Source organism: Carcharhinus amblyrhynchos, chromosome 14 (assembly GCF_965287045.1).
Source record: "Carcharhinus amblyrhynchos chromosome 14, sCarAmb.v2.hapA, whole genome shotgun sequence".
NCBI classification, from domain to species: Eukaryota; Metazoa; Chordata; class Chondrichthyes; order Carcharhiniformes; family Carcharhinidae; genus Carcharhinus; species Carcharhinus amblyrhynchos.
In genome coordinates this window covers 22,331,466-22,348,085 of record NC_137337.1, presented here as the reverse complement: position 1 = coordinate 22,348,085, position 16,620 = coordinate 22,331,466, and the positions used below count along the sequence as shown (strand labels likewise).

Sequence of the window (16,620 nt, the reverse complement as noted above, 5' to 3'; positions counted from 1 at the left end):
GAATCATACAGTCATAGGACCCAGTTTTACCATTTTGATTCTAAGTGCTGGGTGGACGTGAAACTGGGGGTGTTTCAGATCTGACTTTTAGACCCGTTCTGGCCCCCATATGCACTCTGTCTGAAAAAGTCTCTGCAAGTCCGAATCACGCTGCACAAGTCTGTGAGCGGGGCTTAATGTGCCCGAAATCCTGCAGCTCCAATCAGCGCCTTCAACTGCGCATGTACAGAAAAAAAGTCATAGAATGCTGCTCTCCTACCACAACCTTCCCAGGTCGGATAATGCCTCCCACTGGCCGCACAGACACTGCCCCACCCCCACAACATTACTGACCCCCTTACCCTCCCCCACCCCCCTGCTACCCAGACTGATCACGGGCCCCTCCCCCCTTCCACCCAACTGATCTCAGGCAGAGTGGCAGCAGATCCCACCTTCCCCCACCACCACCCCATTGATCTCAAGCAGAGAGCTGTTAGGCGTTCAGCACTTACCCCCTCATCAACTAGAGAGCCCAAATCAGATTTTTGTAGAGCACGTGTGTTTGGCGCTGAATCTGGATTGGCGAATGCGGTGGTAAAGAGGGAGGTGCCAGTAAGATTGCCCAAAGAGTCAAACAGTGCAGAGAAGACCCTTCAGCACATTGAATCTGCACCGACAATAACTGCCACTATAGTTGCACTAATCCCATTCTCCAGCACTTTTTCCTTATCACTGAATATTAATACAGGAGGAAACAGGAGCAACTGGAAGAAGCTCATGCAAACATGGGGAGAATGTGTACAATCCACCTAAGGTCACAAGTGAATCCAGTGTGGGGTACCAGTGCTCACCCACTGTCCTACTGTGCCACCCCAGGGCAGTGAATATTTTGGATAGTTGAGTTTCTCATCCCACCACGGAAAAAAGTGGCAGGGGACACTCACCACCCACCTCTCACCCCAAATATCAGCCCCATAGCCAGTTAACACTGTGTGGAGGGGCAGTTGGCTGGAAGTCGCCCTTCTGCCCATATCTGGGGAGAAAGTCCTGCCTCAGGTAGCTGCCGACCAATCAGATTGGCTGGCAGATCTCTATTCGCAGGAGATGTGGCCACTGCGGAGACGAGAAACAAGAGTTTGAGTGGAAGATGGGAGCTGTAGATCTGTCGGCAGGGCCAGGGCAGGAGGCCCGGTCAGGGGGTGTGAGTTAGGGGTCCATGGGAGGCCGTGCTGGGTGAGTGCGGAGGGGAGAGTAGAAGGTATGCCAATGGGGCTAGGCATGCTAAAACCAAACGAAAATGTTAGCCCAGCCTCAGCTGGATCATTACGCTTAGTTCCAGACTCTGTGCTTTAGGAAGAATGTCAAGACCTTGGAGAGAATGTGCAGAAGAGAGTTACAGTTAGAGAATGATAGCATGGATGAGGAACCTCATTTCCGTGCAGACACAGGAGAGGCTGTAGAGCAAAGGAAATTAAGAACAGGTTTGATAGAAATATTCGGAATTGTGAATGGTTTTGACAAGAAAATAATGCGAAGCAGCTTTCAGCAGCAGAAATGTGAGCAACTGGAGGATACAAATGAAAGGGACTTGCAAAAAATGAGAGTCGGCATGAGATATTGTGAACTGGAATGCACTGCCTGAAAGATTCCTGGGCCATCCGTAAACTTTGAAATTGCCCCTGCACACAAATATCTAGACCATTAACACCTATATTAGGAAAAGCAAGGGTCCCAAAATCGACCCCTGGGAAATACCACTTCCATCAGCCTGAAGAATATCCATTGACAAATACTCTGTCCATATTATTCACCAATTTTGTATCTAAGTTGCTACTGTCTCTTTTATTCCATGAGTTATAACTTTTCTCAAGTCTGTTGTGTGGCATGGTATCAAATGCCTTCTGAAAGTCTATGTACACCACATCGACTGCATCACCCTCATAAACCCTTTCTGATACGTCTCCAAAAAAGCTCCAACAGGTTAATTAAACATGACTTCTCTTTTAGAAATCCATGTTGGTCCTCCCTAATCAATCCACATTTTTCCTAGTGCTACTCCAAAGAATTGTTTCTAGAAGCTTCCCAACGTTGAAGCTAAACTGACCGATCTGTAATTGCTAGGCTTATCCTTACAATCTTTTTTGAAGGGAAGACTGGAAGATCATGGCCAGCGACCCTGCAATTTCTACTCTCGCTTCCTTCAATATCTTTGGATGTATTTCATCTGGTCCCCGTGCCTTGTCATCTTTAAGTACTGACGATCTGTTCAACACTTCCTCCTTATCAATTTTTGATACTTTTAGAGTTTCCTCGTCTGTCACCATGGCCTGGGTATCATATACCTAATTGGAAAAGACAGATTAAAGTATTCATTTAATACCTCACCCTCGCCCCCTCCCTCCATGTGTAAATTCCCTTTTAAGCCTGATCAGCCCAACTCTCCCTTTTACCATTTATATGCGCAGAGAGCACTTTTGGATTCTCCTTTTTGCTGATTACCCTTTGCTTTTCCAGTGTGCTTTTTCACCCTCCTCTGTACCAGGGGAATCATCCTTCATGTATTTATCACATTGAATGCTACAAGGATTTTGTATTCTTCAATTAGATCCCCTCTCATTCTTCTAAACTTGAGACAATGCAGGCCCAGTCCCCTCAATACTTCCTCATTGGACAATCCTACCATCCCAGGAATTAGTCTGGTGAGCCTTTTTTGCATTCCCTCAATGGGATATATATTGTTCCTCAGGTAAGGAGACCAAAACTGTACATAATACTCCAGGCGCAGTCTCACCAGGGTGCTACATAATTGCAACAAGACATCTTTAAACCTGTATTCAAATCCTCTTGAAGTAAAGGCCAATATACAGTTTGCCTTGCCAATTGCAAGCTGTACTTGCATGTTATATAAGAACATAAGATGTAGGAGCAGGAGTAGGCAATCCAGCCCCTCAAGCCTCCTCCACCATTCAGTACAATCAAAGGTGATGCCGCCTCAGCCTCATCTCCACCTTCCTTCCCGTTCCCCATATCCCTGCATCCTGCTACTAATTAAAAAGCTATCTCCTCAAACTTGTTTAGTGTCCTGGTGTCCACTGCACTCTGAGGTAGAGAATTCCACAGATTCACAACCCTTTGAGTGAAGTAATTCTTCCCCAGTTCTGTTTTAAATGTGCCATCCTGCAGCCTAAAACTATGGTCTCTCATTCTAGAATGTTCACCAAGAGGAAATATCCACCCTATGTCTGCCCTGTCAAGCCCCTTTCAGCATCTTATATACTTCGATAACCTTCTCTTAACCTTCTAAACTCCAGCTAGTATAGACCTAAACTGCTCACTCTCTCTCTTCGTTAGTGTAGCAAGGGGTACAGAAACCACTGCATTTTGAAGAGTATTTAAACAAAGTAGATTAGTTTAAATTAGGGACCACAGTGTGCCTTATAGAGACCAAAGGTATCACAAATGTGCCTCATTTATCTATTATACAAAGATATTACCTGCATAAGAACGTATGCAATCATTTTTTGAACAAGTATTATAGATTTAAACTGCATTTTTGGATTTTTTTGTGAGCACTGGCCAACAAGCAATTTATCCCAAGGCATACTGGGAAATAGGCTAAACCAGACAGATCGCATTCTTTTGACACAATGAAACATAGAGTGTACACCCTATTATCAGGGGCACGCCAGGCAGCTACAAGCTACCACAGTTTTAGAAATGAGTAGAAGGTTTAGCCTCCACTGATAAGGGTACAGTAAACAGAGCAGAAAAGATGACTCCCTTCTCATTCCCGGGACTGTGGGTGTTTGGAGCAACCTTGAACCTACTGGATTTGCATAGGTAAGGTTGCTAGGCAACGGAGAGGGGAGGAAGAACTTTTGGATTTGGTTGACCAATGAATTCCTAATTCTGCTTGAAGGTAGAATGCTATTGGCCAAAGGTGCATTAATGTAATTGGACAATCCAGCTTGGATGACAGGTTGGGTGGGAAGAACAATGAAAATGTATATCAATGCTGCTCATGTGATGTAATGTCAGAGAGAAGCTGGACGTTCTGGCTGTCTCTCTCCCAATAGGTTTTAGTCAAATAAAGAACATCATTAGCTGCATTGTGTCTCTTGCAAGTCTTTGTATTAGCTGGGATCAGCTGAATACAAGACCTCCCCCCCAAAGGAAAACCCCCGAGAAAATCCCCTTACAATCAGATAAGCCCTTAATCCCTGGAATCAATCGAGTGAACCACTTCTCTGAACCACCTGTTAGCTTTCAATGACTTATGAACAAAGACAACCGGATCCCTTTGGACATCAACACCGCCCAATCTCTCACCACTTAAGAAACACTCTGCATCTCTGTTTTCCACCAAAGTGAATAACTTCACATTTTTCCACCTTGTAATCCATCTGGCATGTTCCTGCCCAGTCACTAAGCCTGAGTAAATCCCCTTGACACCTCTTTTCATCCTCCTCACATTCCTATGTAGTTTTGTGTCATCAGCAAATTGGGAAATATTATATTTGCTTCCTATATCCAAATCATTAATTGAGCCACAGCATTAATCTTTGCAGCATCCCACTATTCACTGCTAACCAGCCTGAGGATTTATTGCTACTCTCTGTTTTCAGGCCATTCACTAATTTTCAATCCCTGCCACTATATTACTCCAATCCCATGCACTCTAATTTTAATTACTAATTTCTTTTGATGGAACTTAATGAAGACCTTCTGAAAATCCAAATAGTACTTAATACAATGATTCTCTCTTAACTATTCTCCTCATTACAATGGTTGAGAGCTTTAAGTTTCTAGGTGTCCAGATCAGCAACAACCTGTCCTGGTCACTCCATACAGATGTTATAGCCTCTACTTTCTCAGGAGACTAAGGAAATTTGGCATGTCAACTACAACTCTCACTAACTTCTACAGATGCAGCATAGAAAGCAATCTTTCTGGTTGTATCACAGCTTGGTATGGCTCTTGCTCTGCCAAAGACCGCAATAAACTACAAAGGTCATGAACAAAGCCCAGTCCATTACTCAACCAGTTTGCCATCCATTGATACTGTATACACTTTCTGCTGCCTTGGAAAAGCAGCCAGCATAATCAAAGACCCCACACACCGTGGACATGCTCTCTTCCACCTTCTTCCATCGGGAAAAAGATACAGAAGTCTGAGGACTCATAGCAATCGACTCATAAACAGCTTCTTCCCTGCTGCCATCAGACATTAAATCTTTTTCTACACCCTAGCTATGACTGTAACGATACATTCTGCACTGTCTCCTTTCCTTCTCTATGTACACTATGCTTTGTCTGTACAGTGTGCAAGAAACAATACTTTTCACTGCATGCTAATGCATATGATAATAATAAATCAAATCAAATCAAATCTTCAAAGAACTCTAACAGTTTGTCAAACATAACTTCCCTTGCATAAATCCATATTACGCTGCCCAATCCTACCATTATTTTCTGAGTGTACAGTTATTACATCCTTTATAACAGATTCTACCATCATTCCTGCAACTAATGTCAGACTAATGGGCCTGTCATTCCCCATATTCTCTCTCTCTCTTCTTCCTTAAATTATGGGGTTACATTTGTTACCTTCCAATCCCTAGGACCAATTTTAGAATCTATAGAATTTTGGAAGGTGACCATTAATGCATCATCAATCCCCACAGCTGCTTCTTTCAATAATCTGAGATGTAGGTATCAGATGCCAGAGATTTAGCAACTTTCAGTCCCACTAATTTCTCCAGTGCTACTTTTTACAAACACTAATTTCTTTCAGCTCCTCATTCTGATCGTCACTTGATTCTCAATGTCATGTATGTATAGCGCGCTTCATGCCAAGTGCACATACAGGGCGCACTGATATATTTATTTATTCTTGAATCATGTGGTCATATACTGTATTGCAGCGAGAGTTTACCCAGGGAAAATATGGGGGCAAAAGCAGTCAGGCAATCTTTGGGGATCATTTTTGGTGATGCATTTATCAACATCTTGAATGGGTTGTGATCCCTGCTTTGAAGCACACGATTTTCTGAGAGGTTTTTATATCTTCCTCCACGGGGCTAGTGGTAAAGCATCTCTGCTATTTCCTTACTCTCTATCATAAATTCTCCTGTCTCTGCCTGAAATTGGTCCACATTTGTCTTTGCTAATCTCTTCCTTTTTACATATCTATAGAAGCTTTTGCAGTCTGTTTTACATTTTTCTAGTTTATTTTCATATCCTATTTTCTCTTTCTTTATCAGTTTCTCACTCCTCATTTGCTGAATTCTAAGATGTTCCCAATCCTCAGGCTTAATACTTTTCTTTGGCAGCTTTAAAAGCCTTTGATCTAATACAATTCTGAACTTTTCTTGTTAGCTGCGGTTGGATCACCTTTCCTGTTGGGTTTTTGTGCTTCAATGGAATGTAAATGTGTTGTAACGCATGCATTAATTGTTCAAATGCTAACATATAAGAACATAAGAACATAAGAAATAGGAGCAGGAGTAGGCCATCCAGCCCTTCGAGCCTGCCCTGCCATTCAATAAGATCATGGCTGATCTGTCGTGGCTCAGTTCCACCTTCCCGCCCTTTCCCCATAACCCTTAATCCCCTCTCTTATCAAAAACCCATCAACCCACGTCTTAAAAATATTTAGCGAGGCAGCCTCCACCACTTCAACGGGCAGAGAATTCCAGAGATTCACCACCCTTTGAGTGAAGAAGTTCCTCCTCAACTCCGTTCTAAACCGCCCCCCCTTTATCTTGAGGCTGTGCCCCCTAGTCCTACTGTCTTTTTTGAGCGGGAAGAGTCTCTCCACCTCTATCCTATCCATCCCATTCATCATCTTATACGTCTCAATGAGATCTCCCCTCATTCTTCTAAACTCTAACGAGTACAAGCCTAGTTTATTCAGCCTCTCCTCATAGCTCAACCCCCTCAACTCCGGTATCAGCCTAGTAAACCTCCTCTGCACTCCCTCCAAGGCCAAAATATCTTTGCGCAGGTGCGGCGCCCAAAACTGCACACAGTACTCCAGCTGCGGCCTCACCAATGCCCTATACAGCTGCAGCAAGACCTCCCTACTTTTATGTTCAATCCCCCTTGCTATGAAGGCCAGCATCCCATTCGCCTTCCTGACCACCTGCTGCACCTGCAAGCTGGGTTTTTGCGACTCATGCACAAGGACCCCAAGGTCCCTCTGCACCGTCGCCTGCTGCAGTTTTTCGCCCCGTAAGTAATAGTCCTTCCTACCATTATTCCTACCAAAGTGGACCACCTCACACTTGCCAACATTAAATTCCATTTGCCATTTCCTGGCCCATTCACCCAGCCTATCTCGATCCTTCTGCAGACTCTCCACACCCTCCGCACAATTTGCCGTTCCCCCAATCTTGGTGTCATCAGCAAATTTCGACACCCTACTCTCGCCATTGTCTATCCATTGTCATACTTTATACTGTTGTTTCTGACTGGAGTCAACTTGCCCTTCAAACCTTTGTAGATTCCTTTATTTAGATGTACAACCCTACTTTCAATTGAACTATATAGTTTTCAACTTGATGTAAAATGTTACAATAGTATGAATACTATTCCCCAAAGGCTCTTTGACAATGAGATGATTAATGAGCCCTTTCTCACTGTAAAATACTAGGGCTGAAATTCTCTGGCAGTTCATGCCAGCAGGATTCTCTAGCCCCATCGGCAGCGCACCCACCCTGTCCACCGATTTCCTGCCAGCATGAGGGGACTTTAATAGGAATTCCCATTGACAGTGGTGGGACCAGAGAATGTCGACATTAACAAACAATGCACCACCTCCCTCCAGTGGGAAACACGTGGCTGTGAGGTTGGAGAATCTTGCCTGTTATCTAAAATAACCCATTTTCTAGTTGGTTGCCATTCTAGTATACATCTAAGGAATTTGTCCTCCAAACCATTAGTGCTAATTAGGTTCTATCCAGTTGATATGTAGATTGAAATCCCCTCCTGATTACTAAATTACCCATGTTACATGCACGTTTTACTTTCCTGATTTTGTCCAACATCATCACTGAAAATTGGTAGAAAAACAATATTCAGAGTTCTGTATCTTAATGCATGAAGCAAACAAAAACAAGCTAAATGAACTGATGGCACGAGTTAAATGAGTATAATCTGACAGCCATTACTGAGACATGGGACAGGATTTTCCAGCCATGCTCACCCCAAATCCAGAAAATCCCACAAGAGGGCAACAAACCTTTGCATGTTCTGTTCCCCCCTCCCCACCCCCACCCCACCCCCCCATCCACTACGACTCCTGAGGCAGGTGGAATGGGAAAATTCCCCCCATGGTTGCAAGGTGATAAAAGTTGGGACATCAATATTCTAGGTTATGCAAACTGGAAATGGCAATCAGGAGAGTGAATTCATTGAGTGAATTCATTGATGGGGCAACATGCTATGGAGCCATCTTGGGATTAGGCTGTTTTAGATCTGGTAATGAGTAATGAGATAGGTTTAATAATAAATCTCAAGGTTAAGGATCCCTTAGGAAGTAGTGATCACAATATGATAGAATTTCACATTCAGCTTGAGTGTGAGAAAACTGGGACTGAGATATAAGTGTTGAACTTAAAGAAGGGGAATTACAAAGGTATGTGGATGGAATTGGCCAAAGTGGACTGGTATGTAGATTAGTAGGTACGATAATAGATGAGTAACAGTAGATATTTAGGGAGATAATTCATGACTTCCAGCAAGCGGATGGCATGGTGGCACAATGGTTAGCATTGCTGCCTCACAGCACCAGGGTCCCAGGTTCAATTTTGGCCTCGGGTCATTTCTATGTGGAGTTTGCACATCCTCCCCATGTCTGTGTGAGTTTCCTTCAGGTGCTCTGGTTCTTTCCCACAATCTAAGGATGTGCGGAGTTAGGTGCATTGGCCATGCTAAATTGACACTAGAGCCAGGGGGCTTAGCAGAGTAAATGTGTGGGGTTATGGGAATAGGGTCTGGTCGTCACATGTGGTCAGTACAGGTGGGCCAAATTGCCTCCTTCTGTACTGTGGGGTTTCTATGATTCTATGAAAAATACTTAACACTGAAGAAGAAAGACTCTAAGGGAGGAAGACAGGGTATTAAGTTGAAAGAGAAAATACATATTGGTGAAGATTAGTGGTAGGACAGAAGACTGGGATAAACACAGAATGCAGCAAAGAGGACTAAAGACTAGTCAGGAAGGAGAAAATAAACTCTGAGGGCAAGCTAGCGAGAAACATGAAAACAGATAACACGATCTTCTTTAATGATGTTAAAGGGAGAGAAGTAAAAGAAAGCACCAGTCCCTTAGAGGATGAAACTGAGGAAGTAATTATAGGCAACAAAGAAATGGCATAGGAATCGAAAAGATATTTTGCATTGGTCTTTATTGTAGCGGATACTACAAGCATCCCGCAATATAAAAAAAATACAGGGGAGGAATTAAATACAGTTACCATCACTAGAGAATTAGTTTTAGGCAAACTAATGGGGTTAAAGGTTGACAAGTTCCCTGGACCTGATAGTTCCCAGTGTCTTAAAGGAGATAGTGATAGTCATTTTCAAAAAATCCTTGGATTCTGGAACTGTGCCAAAGGATTGGAAAACTGATGTGGAACCCTTGTTCAAAAAGGGAGGAAGACAAAATGCAGGTGCTGCTGTCCGTCTCTGGGTCCCCGTCTCTCCCACCCTTTACATGCTGCTCTCTGTCTTTGGGTCCTCCTCTGTCCCTCTCTTTTACATGTTACTGTCTGGGTCCTTCTCTCTCCCCCTCTTTTCCATGCTGTTCTCTGTCTCTGGGTCCTCCTCTCTCCCTCTGTTTTACATGCAGCTGTCTGTCTCTGGGTCCTCCTCTGTCCCACTCTTTTACATTCTGCTGTCTCTTCTGAGTCCTCCTCTCTCCCATTCTTTTAAATGCTGCTGTCTGTCTCTGGATTCTTTTCTCTCTCCTGCTCTTTCAGGATCAAATCATTCACATTAAAATAGAAATGCAATTGGTGATCTGGGTGAGACAACCTATCATTAAGATAGCTAAAGTATGATTATTTGTATCTTGTGAAATAATTGTAATTCTGAATCACATGTAACTGTGCTACAAATTGATTTATATAATGGCTAAGTGGTAGTATGTATTAGAAAATGGAAACAGTTAAACTAACAGCTAATATATTGAAATGTATGCTGGAACCTGTCAAGTTATCCAAACTATGTAACACTCTGAATAATAGAATCGAAAGTGAACAACGCTCTGTGTGTGGGCTTCTTTTGAGAAATTAATTTGGCAGTTAGAAAGTGAACAAAATCTAATATGTCAATTTTCCAAATATAGATATTGCCTAAAGAATATTAATGATACAAGCTTTCAGATAGAATTAAATGAATTAATTAGTTCTAAATTAGGATCTGAGCTTTATAATCTAATCGGCATACTCCCCCACTTGTAAAATATTTGAATGTCAGTGTAATATTGGTTATCTTATGTTCTTTGTTATCCACAAAGCCAATGTATTCGTTCTAACACTTGTGCTCATTGCACAGCTGTTTTACGTATTGCTTTTTTTTTGCCTGTGCTGAATTTTAAAGTTTGTTTTGTAAATTTACAATCAGCATTCAAGGGGTAAATGGGGTCCCTGTTAATGGGCTGAATATTGTTAGGGGTAGCACTGGCCCTGAGGTGGCCTGCAAAGCAGGAAGCAACCCAATCTCAACTGTCCCTGGGATCTCCAACCAGATTCTGTAGCAATCAGGTAATTAACTGCTGGGGCTCCTGTCCCTTTAAGGACAAAGACCCACTTCCAAGAGATGCTGGCCAATTGAAGTGCTCGTGGCTCTTCAGCACCACTTGGAGTGGTGGCCTTTGCTAAGAATTGCATCCAACCTGGAGCAGCATCAAGGGCCGTGACCTGGAACCCAGGTAAATGAGGGTCACCAAAGCCTGTAAGACAAGTCCCATGAGGGTGTTGGAGGGAGGGTAAGGAAGTAAATTGTTGGTGGGGGCAGGGGTTGTTTCCGTGGAGCCAGCCCTTGCTGTTGGGCAAGTCTCCCCCAGGGGCCACAGAGTGCCCAATCAAGAGGGACTTTTACCCCTGGCTGCCAGGGAGACCATTGATTTTTACTGAGCAGTTTCTCAGCATGGAAGAGGACCCCCCCCAACCCCCTGCTGGTAAAATGGAGCGATGGTAAGAAGAGATCTTACAGTGGCCCTTAGTTAGCCACGTAAGAGCTTCAACTGGCCCCTGGTTTGGAATGCTCTCCTCAACCTTCTCTCCCAGTGAGGAAGGCGACACACTCCAGCCCCACCTACCTCCTAATTCTCTGCCCATCCATTTCCCAACCTGCTTCCGAAGGCCGCATTAAATTCTGTCCAGTGGTTTCTCAAAGGAAAGCTCAAACCTGTTCAGAGTAATTGTCTGTGAATGTAAAATTGACGGCAGAATGTGTCAGGTGTCAAGGAAGATAAAAGGACTTGAATTTAATCTTACGATTTTTAAGGTCTCAGAAGTTTCTCGCAGCCAACAAATTCGTTGAAATAATTGATCAATTAGTTTGTCTCTGGAGGTGCTGGATGAGAGAAAATTATTGGTTACAACAGAGAGAGCTCCTTTGCTCTTCTGTGAATAGCACCTAGGAATCTTTTATTTTCATTTGAAGAGACACGGATTGAATTTCCAAACCGGGGCCAGGATAACTTTTAGTTCACTGCAGCAGGACTGGAGAATCCCAGCTGTGGGTGAAATCAGAGAATCTGGCCCTTCCCGTCTGGTTTGGCCATAATAAAACTTGAGGTGAATGATTGAATTTCATAGCCAAGAGCTGCAAAGCCACTCAATTTTAAATCAGTGACTTCTTAGCAATTGAAGATGGCCAGAGAGAATTTACAGTGTGTGAATTTTTGCAAAATGGTACACCTTTAGAGAGAAAGCAACTTGTGCGTTTGCAGTTTTATGTACCAAGTAGTGAAATATAGAACTTCCTGTTTTTAGTTCCATCCAACCATAACATCACTTCTGCTTCCAAAACCTGTGCCTTTGCAGAGTATTTATCCAGTCTGAAAAGGGAAATCACATAAGAACATAAGAACATAAGAAATAGGAGCAGGAGTAGGCCATCTAGCCCTTCGAGCCTGCCCCGCCATTCAATAAGATCATGGCTGATCTGTTGTGGCTCAGTTCCACTTTCCCGCCCTCTCCCCATAACCCTTAATCCCCTCTCTTATCAAGAACCCATCAACCCGCTTCTTAAAAATATTTAGCGAGGCAGCCTCCACCACTTCAACGGGCAGAGAATTCCAGAGATTCACCACCCTTTGAGTGAAGAAGTTCCTCCTCAACTCCGTTCTAAACCGCCTCCCCTTTATCTTGAGGCTGTGCCCCCTAGTCCTACTGTCTTTTTTGAGCGGGAAGAGTCTCTCCACCTCTATCCTATCCATCCCATTCATCATCTTATACGTCTCAATGAGATCTCCCCTCATTCTTCTAAACTCTAACGAGTACAAGCCTAGTTTATTCAGCCTCTCCTCATAGCTCAATCCCCTCAACTCCGGTATCAGCCTAGTAAACCTCCTCTGCACTCCCTCCAGGGCCAAAATATCCTTGCGCAGGTGCGGCGCCCAAAACTGCACACAGTACTCCAGCTGCGGCCTCACCAATGCCCTATACAGCTGCAGCAAGACCTCCCTACTTTTATATTCAATCCCCCTCGCTATGAAGGCCAGCATCCCATTCGCCTTCCTGACCACCTGCTGCACCTGCAAGCTGGGTTTTTGCGACTCATGCACAAGGACCCCGAGGTCCCTCTGCACCGTCGCCTGCTGCAGTTTTTCGCCACGTAAGTAATAGTCCTTCCTACCATTCTTCCTACCAAAGTGGACCACCTCACATTTGCCAACATTAAATTCCATTTGCCATTTCCTGGCCCATTCGCCCAGCCTATCTAGATCCTTCTGCAGACTCTCCACACCCTCCGCACAATTTGCCTTTCCCCCAATCTTGGTGTCATCAGCAAATTTCGACACCCTGCACTCGGTTCCCTCCTCCAGATCATCTATATAAATGGTAAATAGCTGAGGCCCCAGCACCGACCCCTGGGGCACCCCACTAGTCACCAACCGCCAATCCGAATAACACCCATTGACCCCCACTCTCTGCCTCCTATTTGACAACCAATCCTCTATCCACGCTAACACCCTACCCCCAACTCCATGTCCCCTGACCTTCTGCAATAACCTCTTGTGAGGTACCTTGTCAAACGCCTTCTGAAAATCCAGAAAGACCACATCCACCGGCTCTCCTCTATCCACTGCCCTAGACACATCCTCATAGAACTCCAGTAAATTTGTCAGACACGACTTCCCTTTAATGAAACCGTGTTGCGTCCGCCCTATCAAGCAATTCCCTTCAAGATGCCTCTCAATTTCCTCCTTAATGACGGATTCTAACATTTTACCTACCACAGACGTTAAACTAACCGGCCTATAATTCCCCGCCTTTTGCCTGGCACCCTTCTTAAACAACGGTGTAACATTAGCCGTTTTCCAATCTTCCGGCACTTCCCCGGAATCCAGCGACGTCTGGAAAATAACCACCAAGGCATCCACTATCACCTCCGCCATTTCTTTCAGAACCCTCGGATGCATTCCATCCGGTCCTGGGGACTTGTCCACAATCAGCCCCTCCAGTCTGTCGAGCACCACCTCTCTAGTAACAGTAATGTCATTAAGACCCTCCATTCCTACCACCTTTCCATCTCTAACACCCGGCAAATTATTCACGTCCTCCTCCGTGAAGACAGAAACAAAAAAGTTATTCACGTTGCATAGCTGATACATTCCAGCAACTGAATAAAGAATTAACATTCTCTGCTAAAGTTTATTTATTAGTGTCACAAATAGGCTCACATTAACACTGAAATGAAGTTACTATGAAAATCCCCTCATTGCCACACTCCGGTGCCTGTTTGGGTACACTGAGAGAGAATTTAGCATGGCCAATGCACCTAACCAACATGTCTTTCAGACTTTGGGAAGAAACTGGAGTACTCAGAGGAAACCCACACAGACATGGGGAGAACATGCAGAATCAAGAGAACAAGCCAAGAATCAAACTCAGGTCCCTGGAACTATGAACCAGCAGTGCTAACCACTGGGACACAGTGCTATGATCCCTGGGCAGCACTCTGACTTACCTAGATATTGGCTTGAAGAAGTTATACTGCAGATGGTTATGAGGTCTCTTCATGGAGTCACTGGTGCTGCTGGAGCTGAGACAATAAGAGTGTAATCATTAAAAGCATATAATTCAGTCTTAATCTCCTTGGCCAGAATTTTATGTAATAAAATTTGGGTGTTCACTTGACCCAGAAGCACATAAAATTACACAAAACGACATTGGGCTCACGTTCTGATGTCATCGCACTCTCACCTGATACTTCGGTCGATGGGTGCGCGTCTGAGTCGGAATTTCATCCACTGGCAATCAAGAAGCCAATTTAAATTAATTAAGTGCCAGTTGACCAGGATTCCACATTGCCCATTGCCTGAGGCAAGGCAGCATTTATGTTGGAAAGTCAGGGCCCAGATAAAATTAACAAAGGTGTCTGGGGATTAAGGGCTGTGTGTGATTTTGCTGCCTAGGCATACACGGCATCGTTTGAACATTGACATTTCCTTTCAACAGGTCTGCAATTCCCCGAGACGGCCCCGCAGAGGCTGTCCCCTTAAGGGAGCAAGTCAGAAATGCCTACCCATGCTTTCTATTTTCTCAGAGCCTGCCCTCTTCCCGATCCTCCATGGTACTGCTCAGCCTTTCATGGAGTATATTTCACGCTGGATGGCCGCCAAATGAGCAGGCAGTTTGAAGTTGTGCTCTGGGGTTGACCACAGCCAGGAATGCGGTGTGTGCCTGCTACCAGACCCACCGAGTGTATGCCCTGAAGGGCAAAAAGTTCAGACCCTGTAGTTATTACACAAAGTTTCTACTTATTCAGACAACTAAGAGTGTTTTCTTTATGTTTTTGTTCCAGAAGATTGACAGAAAATTTTCAAAATACATTAACAACGTCGAAAGTAGCGTACTTCAAGAGAAAATATGCAGAAGAAGAAGATCTACATAAAGTTTACAATGGGTACTTTCCAAAAGTAAGCACTTCCCGACACTAAAGAAATAAAACCACTCTGACTCTGGGCACCTTTCCATTGTTACTTTAAACATTTGAGTGCTCTTTTTTTCAGAACCTGATCTTTCCAGAAGATCGGACATGTATCCTGCGACTTTCACTTGAAAAATTAAGGATTCTGGAAGACCCTGAAATCTATCTTCGAAGGGCTGTTTTAATAAACAACTTATTGAGGAAGATCCACATTGAAACAGAGAAAGAAGTGTATGACTATGCCTCAAAGCATCTCTACTCGGACGCACAGAAAAGAATGAAATACATGCTCAAGGATTGCGATGGATGTTCCCATTCTTTGTATTATGAAGAGATCGGTTCATACTCCATTGTGCCTTTTTCTTCGAGTAATGTCATCTATGGACTTGGTTACCCAAATGACCATTTGGGCAAAAGTACTTCCTAAGGTGGAATTCCAAACAGGATGACGAGCTGTTACACGTATACCTCTCTCACTCCGTGCTTGGCAGAGATAGTGCTTTGTGAATGGACACTCATTCACTGATAAGTAACGATGGATCTGCGTACAAGGCCCAATGGATAGCCTCTGGTTGGGAAATTGGTGACGTCACAAATCAGCAAAACGAGGGCACTTACGTTAAACTTCGGTTTTTGATCAGATCTGTTACCAACATAATGTGCAGTGTGTATTTTGCTGTTGAGTACAGACTATGTAGAGATTATTTTTAATAGAAACAGTACAAAATGGTGATTTATTGGTGTTTTGTTGCATTTTTCGTTTGTTCCCTGTTTTTTGTCATTGTTCTCTTCATTTCACCCCCTTCCTTTAGTTAGGCAGGAGGAGGAGATGGAAGCTTCACTGCTGCTTTTGGAGGTGGGCTCCTGTCAGCTTTCCCCTGCCCTTGATGACGCAGTGTCATGTTTATGAACTTGAGTAGGGGTAAGTATGCTGAGGTGACCATTGAGGCTGCCATTTTGAACAATGAACTTCAGAAAGATTTAGATGCTCTGTTTCTGGAGCTCCTTTTGGGTCATCATAAAACAACAACAGCACTTTATAGTGAGCCTGGTTCGATGAATACTTCACAAAACAAGCTTTCTGACTGAGGGGTGATTGCTTTGGGAAGCTACCCCTGTGCAGAAATCACGACTTATAAAGTGAATTAACGTCATAATTCAACAATATACAGTAGAAATTATTTTTGTTGAGATTAAATCTCTAATACAGGATTTTAAAAAAAGGGAAAATAGCTTTAAATTAATAGATTTGGAATGTGAAATAAGATCCAAAGGTGGGGGAGTTTGAAGTGGAGTTTAAGAATCAATCAATTGTTCAGGGCTTTTGTTGGGTGAGCAACTGGATAGGTGCATAATTTGACTCCAAAGTCCTTATTAAAAGGAATGTGATCACCATTCATTGAGTCATTGCTAAGACGTTCTGTTTTGTCATTATTTGGCACGCTGCTACCAACTTTGTAGCTTCTCATGGCG

The 16,620-nt window shown here is 43.7% G+C and overlaps 1 long non-coding RNA gene across 2 annotated transcripts in view; it reads left to right on the top strand.

Annotated features, from left to right (window-relative positions):
• Positions 1-15,880, top strand: part of LOC145352220 (uncharacterized) — a 29,078-nt gene extending 13,198 nt beyond the window's left edge. For both annotated transcript variants that reach the window (XR_013888514.1, XR_013888513.1), the window contains exons 3-4: positions 15,022-15,136; positions 15,230-15,880. This is a non-coding gene — a long non-coding RNA (uncharacterized LOC145352220). The remainder of the gene's footprint in view (positions 1-15,021; positions 15,137-15,229) is intronic.
• The last annotated feature ends 740 nt before the right edge of the window (positions 15,881-16,620 follow it).